Raw genomic sequence first — 11,165 nt, forward strand, 5'->3', positions numbered from 1 at the left:
ATTTATTAGTTCTACCGTTGTTTTGGTGCAGTCTTCAAGGTTTTCTATATATGAGATGATATAATCTACAAACAGGAACAATTTGACTTCCTCTTTTCCAGTTTAGATCTCTTTAATTTTTTTCTCTTGCCTAATTGCTCTGACTAGGACTTCTAGAACTATATCAAATAGAAGTGGTGAAAGTTGGCGTACTTGTTCCTGATCTTCGAAGAGAAGCTTTCAGCTTTTCTTTATTCAGTATGATGTTAGTTGTGGGTCTTTATTGTGTTGATGTATGTACCTTTTATACCTAATTTGTGGAGAGTTTTGATCATGAAAGAATGTTGAATTTTGTCACATGCTTTTTCTCTATCTATTGAAATGATATATGGTTTTTGTCTTTCTTTCTGTTAATGTGGTGTACCACATTTACTGATTTGCATATTTTAAGCCATCCTTGCATCCATGGGATGAATCTGACTTGGTCATAGTAAATGATCTTTTTAATGTGCTCCTGGATTCAGTTTGCTAGTATCTTGTTGAGAATTTTTACATCTATGTTCATTAGGAATATTGGCCTGTAGTTTTCTTTTTGTTGTTGTTGTTGTTGAGTCCTTATCTAGTTTTGAAATCAACATAAAGCTGGCCTGATAAAATGAGTTTGGAAGTATTCTTTCCTCTTCAATTTTCTGGAATAGTTTGAGAAGCACTGGTAGTAGTTCTTTTCTAGAACTAATTAAGCAGTGAAGTTATCAGACCCTTGGCTTTTCTTTGAATCAAGACTTTTATTACTTTTATTTTTTAGCTGCACCAAAGGAATATCCTAGCTTTATTAAAGGGCCTGCGCCACTGAGTCAACATAAAACACAAAAGTCTCATCAGTTTAATAACAATGAAGAACCCCAAAAATGGAAAATGAAGGGGGTAAGGGAAGAGATCTGATTATGGCACTGAGCCTGGCCACAGGGTCCCCTGGTATTGCTGTTGCTACAGGGTCGGGGGGACAGCGATTGTCCTGAGCCCCCGTTCACCTGGGTCGAGGACCCTCACTTCTTCTGGGGTGTGCTCAGCTTCTGCATGCCCCTGATCTTGTCCAGCAGGCCAGAGTTGAAGGCCTCGGTGGGTTTGTAACAGTCAACCAGCAGCTCCTTGACCCTGGCAGCCTGGACATCATCACTCTCCATGTCCAGGAGTTTATCCATGTCAATCTCCAGTTCTGGTATCGCCTCTTCCTGGCAGTTGGGGAGTCGTTTATTTGCTCCAGGATCCACTCCTCCAGGTTGAAGCCCTTCGTAGCTCCTTGTGGTCATACTTGATGGTGACCTTCCCTTGGTGCCTCACTGGGCCTTCATCGTCTGTGCTGCCCGGGCCCTCTCCTGTGGTTCTGTGGGGTGGGCTCTTAAAGTAAACACATGGTCCTGAGTCACCACACCCCTTCCCTGGGGCCAGGGCCGCTGTCTGCCATGGTGGCCACGAGGGCCATGTACGTGCATCATGTCCCTCCCTGCACCTGGACGCCCACTGCCTGGCTCATGGTGGCTGGCTCAGGTTAGTCTGCTGGCTCTGCTCTGTGAGGCTCCACGGAGATTATGGTGGGGGCACCTGGGGACAGCTGCAGCATGCGGAGCCCCCAGGTCTGACCTGGCTGCACCCCTGACTTTTTATTACAGAATCAATTTTCTCACTCTTTGGTCTGTTCAGATTTTCAATTTTTTTCATAATTTAATCTGGGTAGGTTGCACTCCAGGAACTTACCGTTTCTTCTATGTTATCAAATTTGTTGGAGTATAGTTATTCAAAATAATTTCTTCTGTGTCTTTGTATTTCTGTGGTATCGATTGTAATGTTTAATTTTTCATCTTTTATTATTTTTGAGTCTTCTTTTTTTTTCTCAATATAGTTAAAGTTTCTCAGTTTTGTTTTTTTAAACAAACATTTCTTTTGTTGATCTTTTAAAATTAAACTTTTAAGTTCAGGAGTACACATGCGGGTTTGTTACATAGATAAACGTGTTGTGGGGACTTGTTGTACAGATTATTTTTCACCTAGGTATTAAGCCTAGTACTCAATAGTTATTTTTCTGGATCCTCTGCCTCTTCCCACCCTCCTCCCTTCCATACAACCCAGTGTGTGCTGTTCCCCTTTATATGTCCATGTGTTCTCATCATTTAGCTCCCACTTATAAGTGAGAATGTGCAGTATTTTGTTTTCTGTTCCTGTGTTAGTTTACTAAGGATAATGGCCTCCAGCTACATCTAGTTCCTGTAAAGGACGTGATCTCTTTTTTTTATGGCTGCATAGTATTTCATGCTGTGTATGTACCACATTTTTTAAAAATTGAGAAGGAGTCTTACTTTATTGCCCACGCTGGAGTGCAGTGGCTCAATCTCAACTCACTGCAACCTCTGTCTCCCAGGTTCAAGCAATTCTCCTGCCTCAGCCTCCTCAGTAGCTGGGATTACAGGCACGTGCCACCATGCCTGGCTAGTTTTTGCATTTTTAGTAGAGACAGGATTTTGCCATGTTGGCCAGGCTGGTCTTGAACTCCTGACCTCAGGTGATCTACCTGCTTCAGGCTCCCCAAATGCTGGGATTATAGGCCTGAGCCACCATACCTGGCCTGTACCACATTTTCTTTATCCAGTCTACCATTGATGGGTATTATGTTGATGGCATATCTTTGTTACTGTGAATAGTGCTGCAATGAACATATGGGTGCATGTGTCTTTATGATAGAATGATTTCTATTTCTTTGGGTATATTCTCAGTAAGGGTATTGTTGAAAGTGGGCTGTTGAAGTCCCCTACTATAATTGCATTTCAATTTCTCCTTTTAGGTCTAATAACATTTGCTATGTGGGTGTCCCAGTTTGGGTGCATATAAATTTACAATTGTTATATCATCTTGTTGAACTGATCCCCTTATCATTATAGAATAATCTTTGCCTCTTTTTACTATATGTGGCTGAAATTCTATTTTATTATATGTAAATATGACTATTCCTCCTTGCTTTTAATTTGTGTTTGTATGGGATCTTTTCCCATCCCTTTATTTTTAGTCTGTTTGTCTTTACTGCTAAGGTGAGTCTCTTGTAGGCAGAATATAGTTGGATCTAGTTTTTTTATTCATGCAGCTACTCTATATTTTTTAATCAAAGAGTTTAAACCATTTACATTAAAGATTATTGTTAGATAAGAACTTACTCCTGCCATTTTGTTAATTATTTTATTGTTGTTTAATAGATTATTTACTCCCACTTTTTCTTTTGTTGTATACCTTTGTGGTTTGGTGTGAAGCTTTTATCCTTACTCTTTATTAGTTGTGTATTTGCTATAATTGGTTTCTTTGTGGTTATCATTGGGCTAGCATAAAGAGTCTTGCCAAAATAGACTATTTTAAACTGATAGCAACTTAACTATGGTCACATAAAAATACTCTGGACATTTTCCTCCTTTCAATTTAAATTTTTATTGCCTAATTTTTCTTCTCTATTACATGTTCCTTAGCCACTAATTGTAATTGTTGTTGTTGTTGACCACTTTTACTTTAAACCTTTATGTCAGAGAATTGAGAGATTTATATAGCACCATTATATCACTGTGGTATTCTGAGTCTGATTTATGAATTGATTGCTACTGGTGAGTTTTATACCTTCACATGTTTTCATGGTAGTAATTATTGTCCTTTTATTTTCAGTTGTAGAACTTCCTTAAGCATTTCTTGTAGGGTTAGTCTAATGGTGATGAATTCTCTCAGGCCTTGTTTTTCTGTAAAGGTCTTTATTTCTCTTTTATTTCTGAAGGATAGCTGTGTTGGATATAGTATTCCTGACTGAAAGAATTTATTTGTTAGACTCTCTTTTAATATATCATTCACTCTCTTGGCCTGCAAGTTTTCTGCTAAGAAATCTGCTAATAGTCTCATCGAGATCCCCTTCTATATCACTTGATGCTTTTCTCTTGCAGCTTTTTGAATTATCTCTCTGTCTTTGACTTTTGACAGTTTGATTATAATATGCCTCAGAGAGGATTTTTTGGAAGTTGAATCTAATTGAGGAGCTTTGAGCTTCTAGAATCTGGATGTTCATATATCTCCCAATATGTGGGAAATTTTCAGCTATTATTTCATTAAATAGGTTTTCTGTGACTTTCTTTATTGATTTATTCTCCCTCTAAAACTACTATAATGAGAAAATTTGTATAATTAAGGGCATCCCATAAGCCCCATAGGCTTTTTTTATCGTCTTCTATTCTTATTTTATGTTTTCCTGTCTGAGTTATTTACAATGATCTGTTTAAGTTCGGAAATTCTTTATTCTGTTTTGTTGATTGCTGAAGCTCTCAATTACAGTTTTTATTTCATTAACTGAATTTTTTCAGCTCTGATGTTTCTGGTTTTTTTTTTTTTTTTCATGTGATATCTATCTCTGTTGAAATTCTCATCCAGATAATGAATTGCTTTTCTAATTGCATTGAAATGTTTGTTGATATTCTCTTGTATCTCACTGAGTTTCATTAAGATCATTAATTTGAAAATTTTCAGACATTTTGTTAATATCCTTTTTTTTTGGAGTTTGTTACTAGAGATTTACTGTGTTTCGGGGGGAGGTGTCATGCTTCCTTGGTTCTTCATACTTCTTATGTCCCTTCATTGATCTGTGCATCTTGTGGAATAGTTTCTTTTTCCAAGTTGTGAATTAATTGTCATAGGGATAGACTTCTTCCTGTAGATACTTTCTAGAGTTTTAGTGAGGTATGGTGCATTGACTTTCGTTTTGGGTGAGTCAGTAACATGATCTCCATGCAGTTTCTTCAGCTGTAATCACTGTCAGTAATTTCAGTGATTGCCTTAGTGGTCTAGGCTGCATGAATTTATGATGGTGTTGGTATAGTTTTGCTGTAGGTGGGAGTGCTGAGCTGGTTGTTGGGTTGGGTGTGTGTAGGCACAACAGGCCAAGAGGCTGTGTCAGGCTTCCTAGGGAGGTGGAGGCCATTGCTGGGATAGTTGAAACTGAACTGAGCCATGTGTAGATATGGCAAGGCCGGGAAGTCCTACAGCAGTCTGTCTGGGGGTGGGCCACCCTCAGGCCAGCTATTGTGCCAGGCACGGGTTTGTGTGAGTACATCAAGATGGGAAGTCCTGTGGCTATCTGCCTGTAGAGGCAGCATTGCTGCTGGACCAACTTTTGGGTTAAGTGAAGGTTCATGCTGGTGTAGTGGAACCTGGAAGTCTTGCAGCAGTCTGTGTGCAAGGATGACTCTTCTACCATAACAGCTGTCAGGCCAAGAATGGATTCAGTGTGAGTGTAGTGGAGCTGGGAGGACCTGCAACAGCCTGTAGGGAAGCATAGCTGCTCCAGAACTGGCAGTCAGGTTAGGTGTGAGTACACATGAACTTGCCGTCCAGCCAGGTGTACAACGTGAGTGCATGTGGGCAGGGCATTGAGGTAGCTGCATGGTAGTATTCCCACTGTACAGGTATACCTGTTCCCTTAGGGGTGATGTCCTGCATGGACTTGAGCACCAGAGTCTTGGTTGTTCATATGGTCTAGAATCCAGGCAGCCAGGGTTGTGGTGCTATAGGCACCCATGTGAATGTGACAGAAAGATCATGGAGCCTCAGGGATGGTGAGAATTAGTTGCTACAAACTGCCAGGACAGGACACACTCTAGCCACTCTAGCAGTGGGCTTGGTTTAAAGATGGTACCCATCCTTAACAGCCTGGAGTTTTAGTGAGGTATGGTGCATTGTATGGGGTTCAGTGTAGGCTCCTACTCTGCAGCAGTGTACTTGTGTGAAAGTTTGGATACTCTTCAAATTGGATTTAGGGTCTATGAGGACTGGGGGATTCTCCTGAGCAAGGATTGCTGGCATTTGTGACAGCAGTAGGGATGACTGGGGGTATCCAACTTACATTTTCCCTGTAAGAAGTTACCCTGACTAGAAGCCAGTCCTGGTGAAGGAGACAGTGTGGCAGAGGCAGAATGCCTCACTTCTTTCCCTATGGTTCTACCCTGGGCTTCTGTGCTTCACAGGGATTTTGCTATTTCCCTGGTGCTTTTCAGCATACTTCGTAAGTCTCTCTAGTCAAAACATTTTTATTCATTTGTTGTTTTGGTCTGTTTTTCTTGGTGGGAGGTGTCAGGTAACTCTAGTCTGTTGACCTCACTCTTCCCATTTCATTTTTGATTTACATAGAGTTGTTACAATGTCCTAACTGCTGTTTACCCCTTTCCTATTCTCTTCAGTGTTAAAGATTTATCCTTTACTATCATTTTATTGGGGTCTCTAGTGGGAGAAAAGAATTATGTTCAGCCATCTCAAACCAGAACTTCTTTTTCACTTTTTCCAATTTTAAATTAAAAGGAATTATCTGCTCTTGGGTTTCCATACAGATTATGAAACATTTACTTGTTAAATATGCCAATTATTTTGGGGGGAAATAGTGAACTATAGTTCCATGTCATATGCCTCTGCCATAGAATTAGGTGATCTCCATCACCAAGTCTAAAACTTATATGTCTTTACATGTTGGTAATTGGCAAATATATAAATATATCACTAAACTCTTCTTTATCTATTTCCTCTTGTGACTGTAATTTAATTTATTAAAATATTACAACACAAAAATCTCCACAAAAACATGCAAAATGACAAATGCGTAATATCTTAATGCTATGTGAGATCCAGATGTATCTAAGACACAAAGAGCTAATTAGAGGTAATGAACATTTATTTCCAGTTAAAGGGCTAATATTGGACGAAACTTAGAAGGTTCAATTCAGATAAGCATTCAAGTGCTTGGCTGCTGATCCCAAACTTTATCTGAACCCTCTGAACCTCTCAAGTCTTGAAAACTGGGCTGGACATCTTATGAGAACAACTTCATCTGGGGTATTTGGGTATGTTTGCTTCCAGCTGGAACCCAAAACTGCAGCGAGAGGCACAAATGAAGAAAAATTGAGTGAAACTCTGAAGTTCTTCTAACCTCAGAAAGAGGTTTTGGTTAAATTTGGAGGAAAGGTTAGAGATTAAGAGCAGCTTCTATTTTAGCTGGCTGCATTCATCTATCTTTAAAAATTATATATTAATCTTCCAAATGAGAGGTCATTAATATTACTTTTCAGTTGGGCAATATAGTGAAACATTCTTTAAAACAATGAATTTCTGCTTGTTTTACATGTCTCAAGTAAGAATTTGACAGTAGATAACTGCTTCAGAACGGCAGCATGCATATGACTGATCATTAACACATGCCTAGGTGTGGTTTTAGGCACCAAACCAAATGGAGCCTTAAGTCGAGTTATAGGAACATCGTTAAGATATAGTCCATTGTAAGCATGGAGAGTAAACAGGAGTAAACTACTTTCTATTGTATTTTCTTTATCAATTTGGTGAGGAGAACACATATTCAAAATATTTTATTTATTTTTTCTTTTATTTTCAGTTTTATTTCACTTTAAATATGCCAATTATACTTGAGGAATCATGGTCATAAAAATATGTACGTATAGAGAACTGATATTTGTTAATTGCCTGCTGTGTACTCACTATATGTACATAATCTCACAGCAACTCTAAGAGGTAAATATTATTATACAAATTTCACAAGGACTGAGGTTCAGAGAAGGTTATTTATTTGCTTAAGCTTGCACAGTTAGTGTGATGACTAATTTTATGTGTCAACTTAGCTGAGCCATGGAACACAGATACTTGGTCAAGCATTATTCTGAATATTTCTGCGAACTTTACTTGTAAATCAATAGATGTTGAGTAAAACAGATTGCTCTCTATATTGTGAGTGGGTCTCCACCAATCAGTTGGAAGTCTTGAAGAGAACAAAAACCTAACCATCCCTAAGCAGGAGGGAATTCTCCCAACAGACTGCATTTGGACTTTCTCTGCAACACTGTCTGCAACACTGGATCTTCCTGGTTCTACAGCAGAAACAACAGTTTAAGCCTTTGGTCTTAAACTGCAGCTCTTTCCTGTATCTCTAGCCTTCCTGCCTCCTTGGTGATTTTGGACTCACCAAGCCCCCATAGTCATATAATCCCATTCTTTTAAATAAATCTCTTTCTATATATATGTACATATATCCTACTGGCTCATGTTCCTCTGAAGAACATAGATGAATACAGCTAGTAAATGGGAAAGTTAAGGTTCAGGTCTAGTTCTGTTGATTTCAGAGCACTACGCCAAATTTCATTTTATATAAACACTTCTTTCGTACTGGCTTACTGAGTTAGTAACTCAATTTGTTGCTACATATTCACATTTATGTTCATATACACAAATGCACACCTGTATACATGTTAATACATAGTATTGAGTGTGGCCTTGTTTACACATGAATGAGACACAATTTCAGCTGTTCCTATGAAACTCTAAAGAGAATGATGAATTTTAACCTCAACATGTAATCTTGTGAAGACAGAGTCACTTCACCATATTTATTATTGTATAATAGTAATATTTCCCTCCTATAGTATTATTATTGCTGTATATATCCCTATAATCTGCTGAAATTCTAATAACTGATGACATTTTTGTAAATTTCCCCAAAATTTTGGTTTTACTGAAGATACTTTTCTAATTTTTGCTGTTAAAATAATCATAATTCTATCTAATTATTCAGTTTTCATTTACTCATGACTAGCAAACTGAAACATCTAAAACAAAATAACTATAGAAAACTATAAATGAAACAATACTAGCATTGTGTTTAAATTCTTCATGTTAACTTTTACCATATTAATTTATAGTTTTTTAAAGTTTATAGCTTTTACCTTTTAAATGTATAATGTTGCCTGGTATATTTAATCTTCTATTTCTTTCTAACAGCAGCTACTTGCTCATTTGGACAAAAAATGGACCAGGCTTCTAATGATTAATTAACACATGTACAGTGATTCCTACTGAGAGTCAGGAAACTTGATCTTAGCATCAATAATATTCATCTCTGTATGCTAGTTGTGAAAAAAGAATTATGTTCTGAGGACATTATATTTATCATTCTTCTTCAAGCCATATAAGCAAGATATAACTTTGTAAATATTAAGGTCAAAAGAAACATATGTCTCTAATTTATTGGAGTTGTCTCTAAAGGTGATCTCTCATCCATGTTCCTATAAACCCTTGGGTAGGGGAGGAACAGTCTATGAAATTCAGGATTATGAGCCATCTTTTTAAACTAAATTCTTTATTGATGAAACAGCTCACAATCAAAATTTTACCCTTGAAAATGATTGTAAATTATTCAGTTACATTCCTTTATTTTGTGGATGGAGAAACTGTGGCCCAGGTAAGTTAAATGACCAACCCTGATGACTCAGCTGGACTAAAACAAGTTTGCCTGATTTCTAGTGCATGTTACATCTTCCCTTGAACATGTGACTTCCCTTATGAAAATAGTCCCAGGAAATTCCAAAATACATTCCTATATTACTTGGGCCACTTAGAATATGAAGAGTGAACTTTTAATATATTACTAAATCATTTATTAGCATGTTCCTATTCAGCATCAGAGCTTTCTATGGTAACCACCCATGTATGCTAATTTTAAGGCTTTAGTGTTCAACAGCTAACTGAAGCTACTGCCAACTTTTTGTGTGTGTTTTTAAGCATTTTAAGGTATGTTTGTTAAAATGTACTGACAATAAGAGTGACATGAAAAATCTTATTATTATTATTACTTTTTATTATGACAAAATGTCATTGCATATTTTGGTTTAGGCCCTGTTTCCACATGGGTCTGCCCATTGCTAGTGTGGAACTCTAGAACGAATATGGTCTTTGGAAATTAATTTTAACTTTGCCACAAGCCAGCTGTGTGAGCTTGGGTAAGTCACTTACCTAGTCAAGGTCACAGTTTCTTCATTTATAAAAATGCAGGTAATAAGTCTTTTATTTCATGGTCATTGTTAAGTATTAAATGATTTAATGTACATATGATATAATGATATAATGAAAGGGTTTAGGTACAATGAGCCTGGCACATTGCAGCACTCTGTAAATATTAATTTCATTTTCACTGTAATCTTTACTGCTGCCTTTAATTTTAGGATTTATGACTCTGGTCCAATATGGCTCACCCACCTGAAGGCCTTCTAGTCAATTTCTCATAGTCTTTGTACACTGACAGGTGGAAGATATTAGGGCCAAATTATATACTTGAAAATGAATAAGTCTATGTTTATTGTTCCTAATTAATATCTTCTTCCATTAAATTATTATAATGCTTAGGATTAATTAATTTACTGTGCTATATTTACCAAGGTGAAAGAATTCTGTGATTGCTACAACAGGAAAACTCTCTAGTGAGGTTAGAAGATGGTTAGGCAGTTTTGTTTGCTTAAGAAAAATGAGCAAGAAAATTTTGCATAATGCCTTTTGGAGCAGTCTTATTCTTCATAATTGCCTGAGATATTTCAAGGTGCTTTGCTATAAATCTGAAGACTTAAAAACATTGTTTTACAGTCTGGCCCACTAAGAATAATGACCTCTCCTGTTCCTTGTTTTTCTGGGTGATTAAGGGTTTCCTGACTGGCCCCAGGCCATCTGCCCTGACTATTTTTTTTTCTTCAGATTTAGAACCATAATGTCAAAAATAATCTCTTACTCTGAGAGATTTTGCTAGCCCCAGAAGATGGGAAGTGTTTGCTGCATGTGCTCCAACATCGCATGAAAAATTGTGCAAATGATGCTTCTTGTTGATGTTATAAAGCAGTCCCATCATTTATGCTCCTTAAACTAAATTAGGTGTAAATTATTTCAAGGAGGCCAGAGTTCTTCCTTGTATTCCTATGAGGATAATTTCACAAATACACAGCATGTCCCTTCAACCACAGATTTTGGGCAGAGAGAAGGAAACAAGAAGAAGGAGAAGAAGAGAGCTATGGCCTTGGGCCAGTGCACACTCCCTACAGGGGGTTTCCAGCATGTAGGTGATTTCTAACCAAGCTGACATAAATCAGACTGTGCAGAGCAATGACATTCTGATCACTGTGCTGGGAGACACCTGGATAGTGTTACAGTTCCCTCATTAAGAGGTACTGGAGTTGAGCTGGGGAGGTGAACTTTTAGCTGTATCAAAATAACAGTGTGGGGGCAAAGAAGATGCTGGGATGAGGGGGCATACCAGTCATAACCCAACCTTTACAGACAGCTTGTGTGAGGTGTTCTGA

The 11,165-nt window shown here is 37.7% G+C and overlaps 1 pseudogene; it reads right to left on the reverse strand.

Moving 5' to 3' along the window:
- Positions 1-1,008: 1,008 nt before the first annotated feature.
- On the reverse strand, positions 1,009-10,717 carry LOC108534131 (protein phosphatase 1 regulatory subunit 14B pseudogene; annotated as a pseudogene).
- Positions 10,718-11,165: the final 448 nt, after the last annotated feature.

The sequence above is a fragment of the Rhinopithecus bieti genome, unplaced genomic scaffold (assembly GCF_001698545.2).
Source record: "Rhinopithecus bieti isolate Rb0 unplaced genomic scaffold, ASM169854v2 scaffold_19, whole genome shotgun sequence".
NCBI lineage: Eukaryota > Metazoa > Chordata > Mammalia > Primates > Cercopithecidae > Rhinopithecus > Rhinopithecus bieti.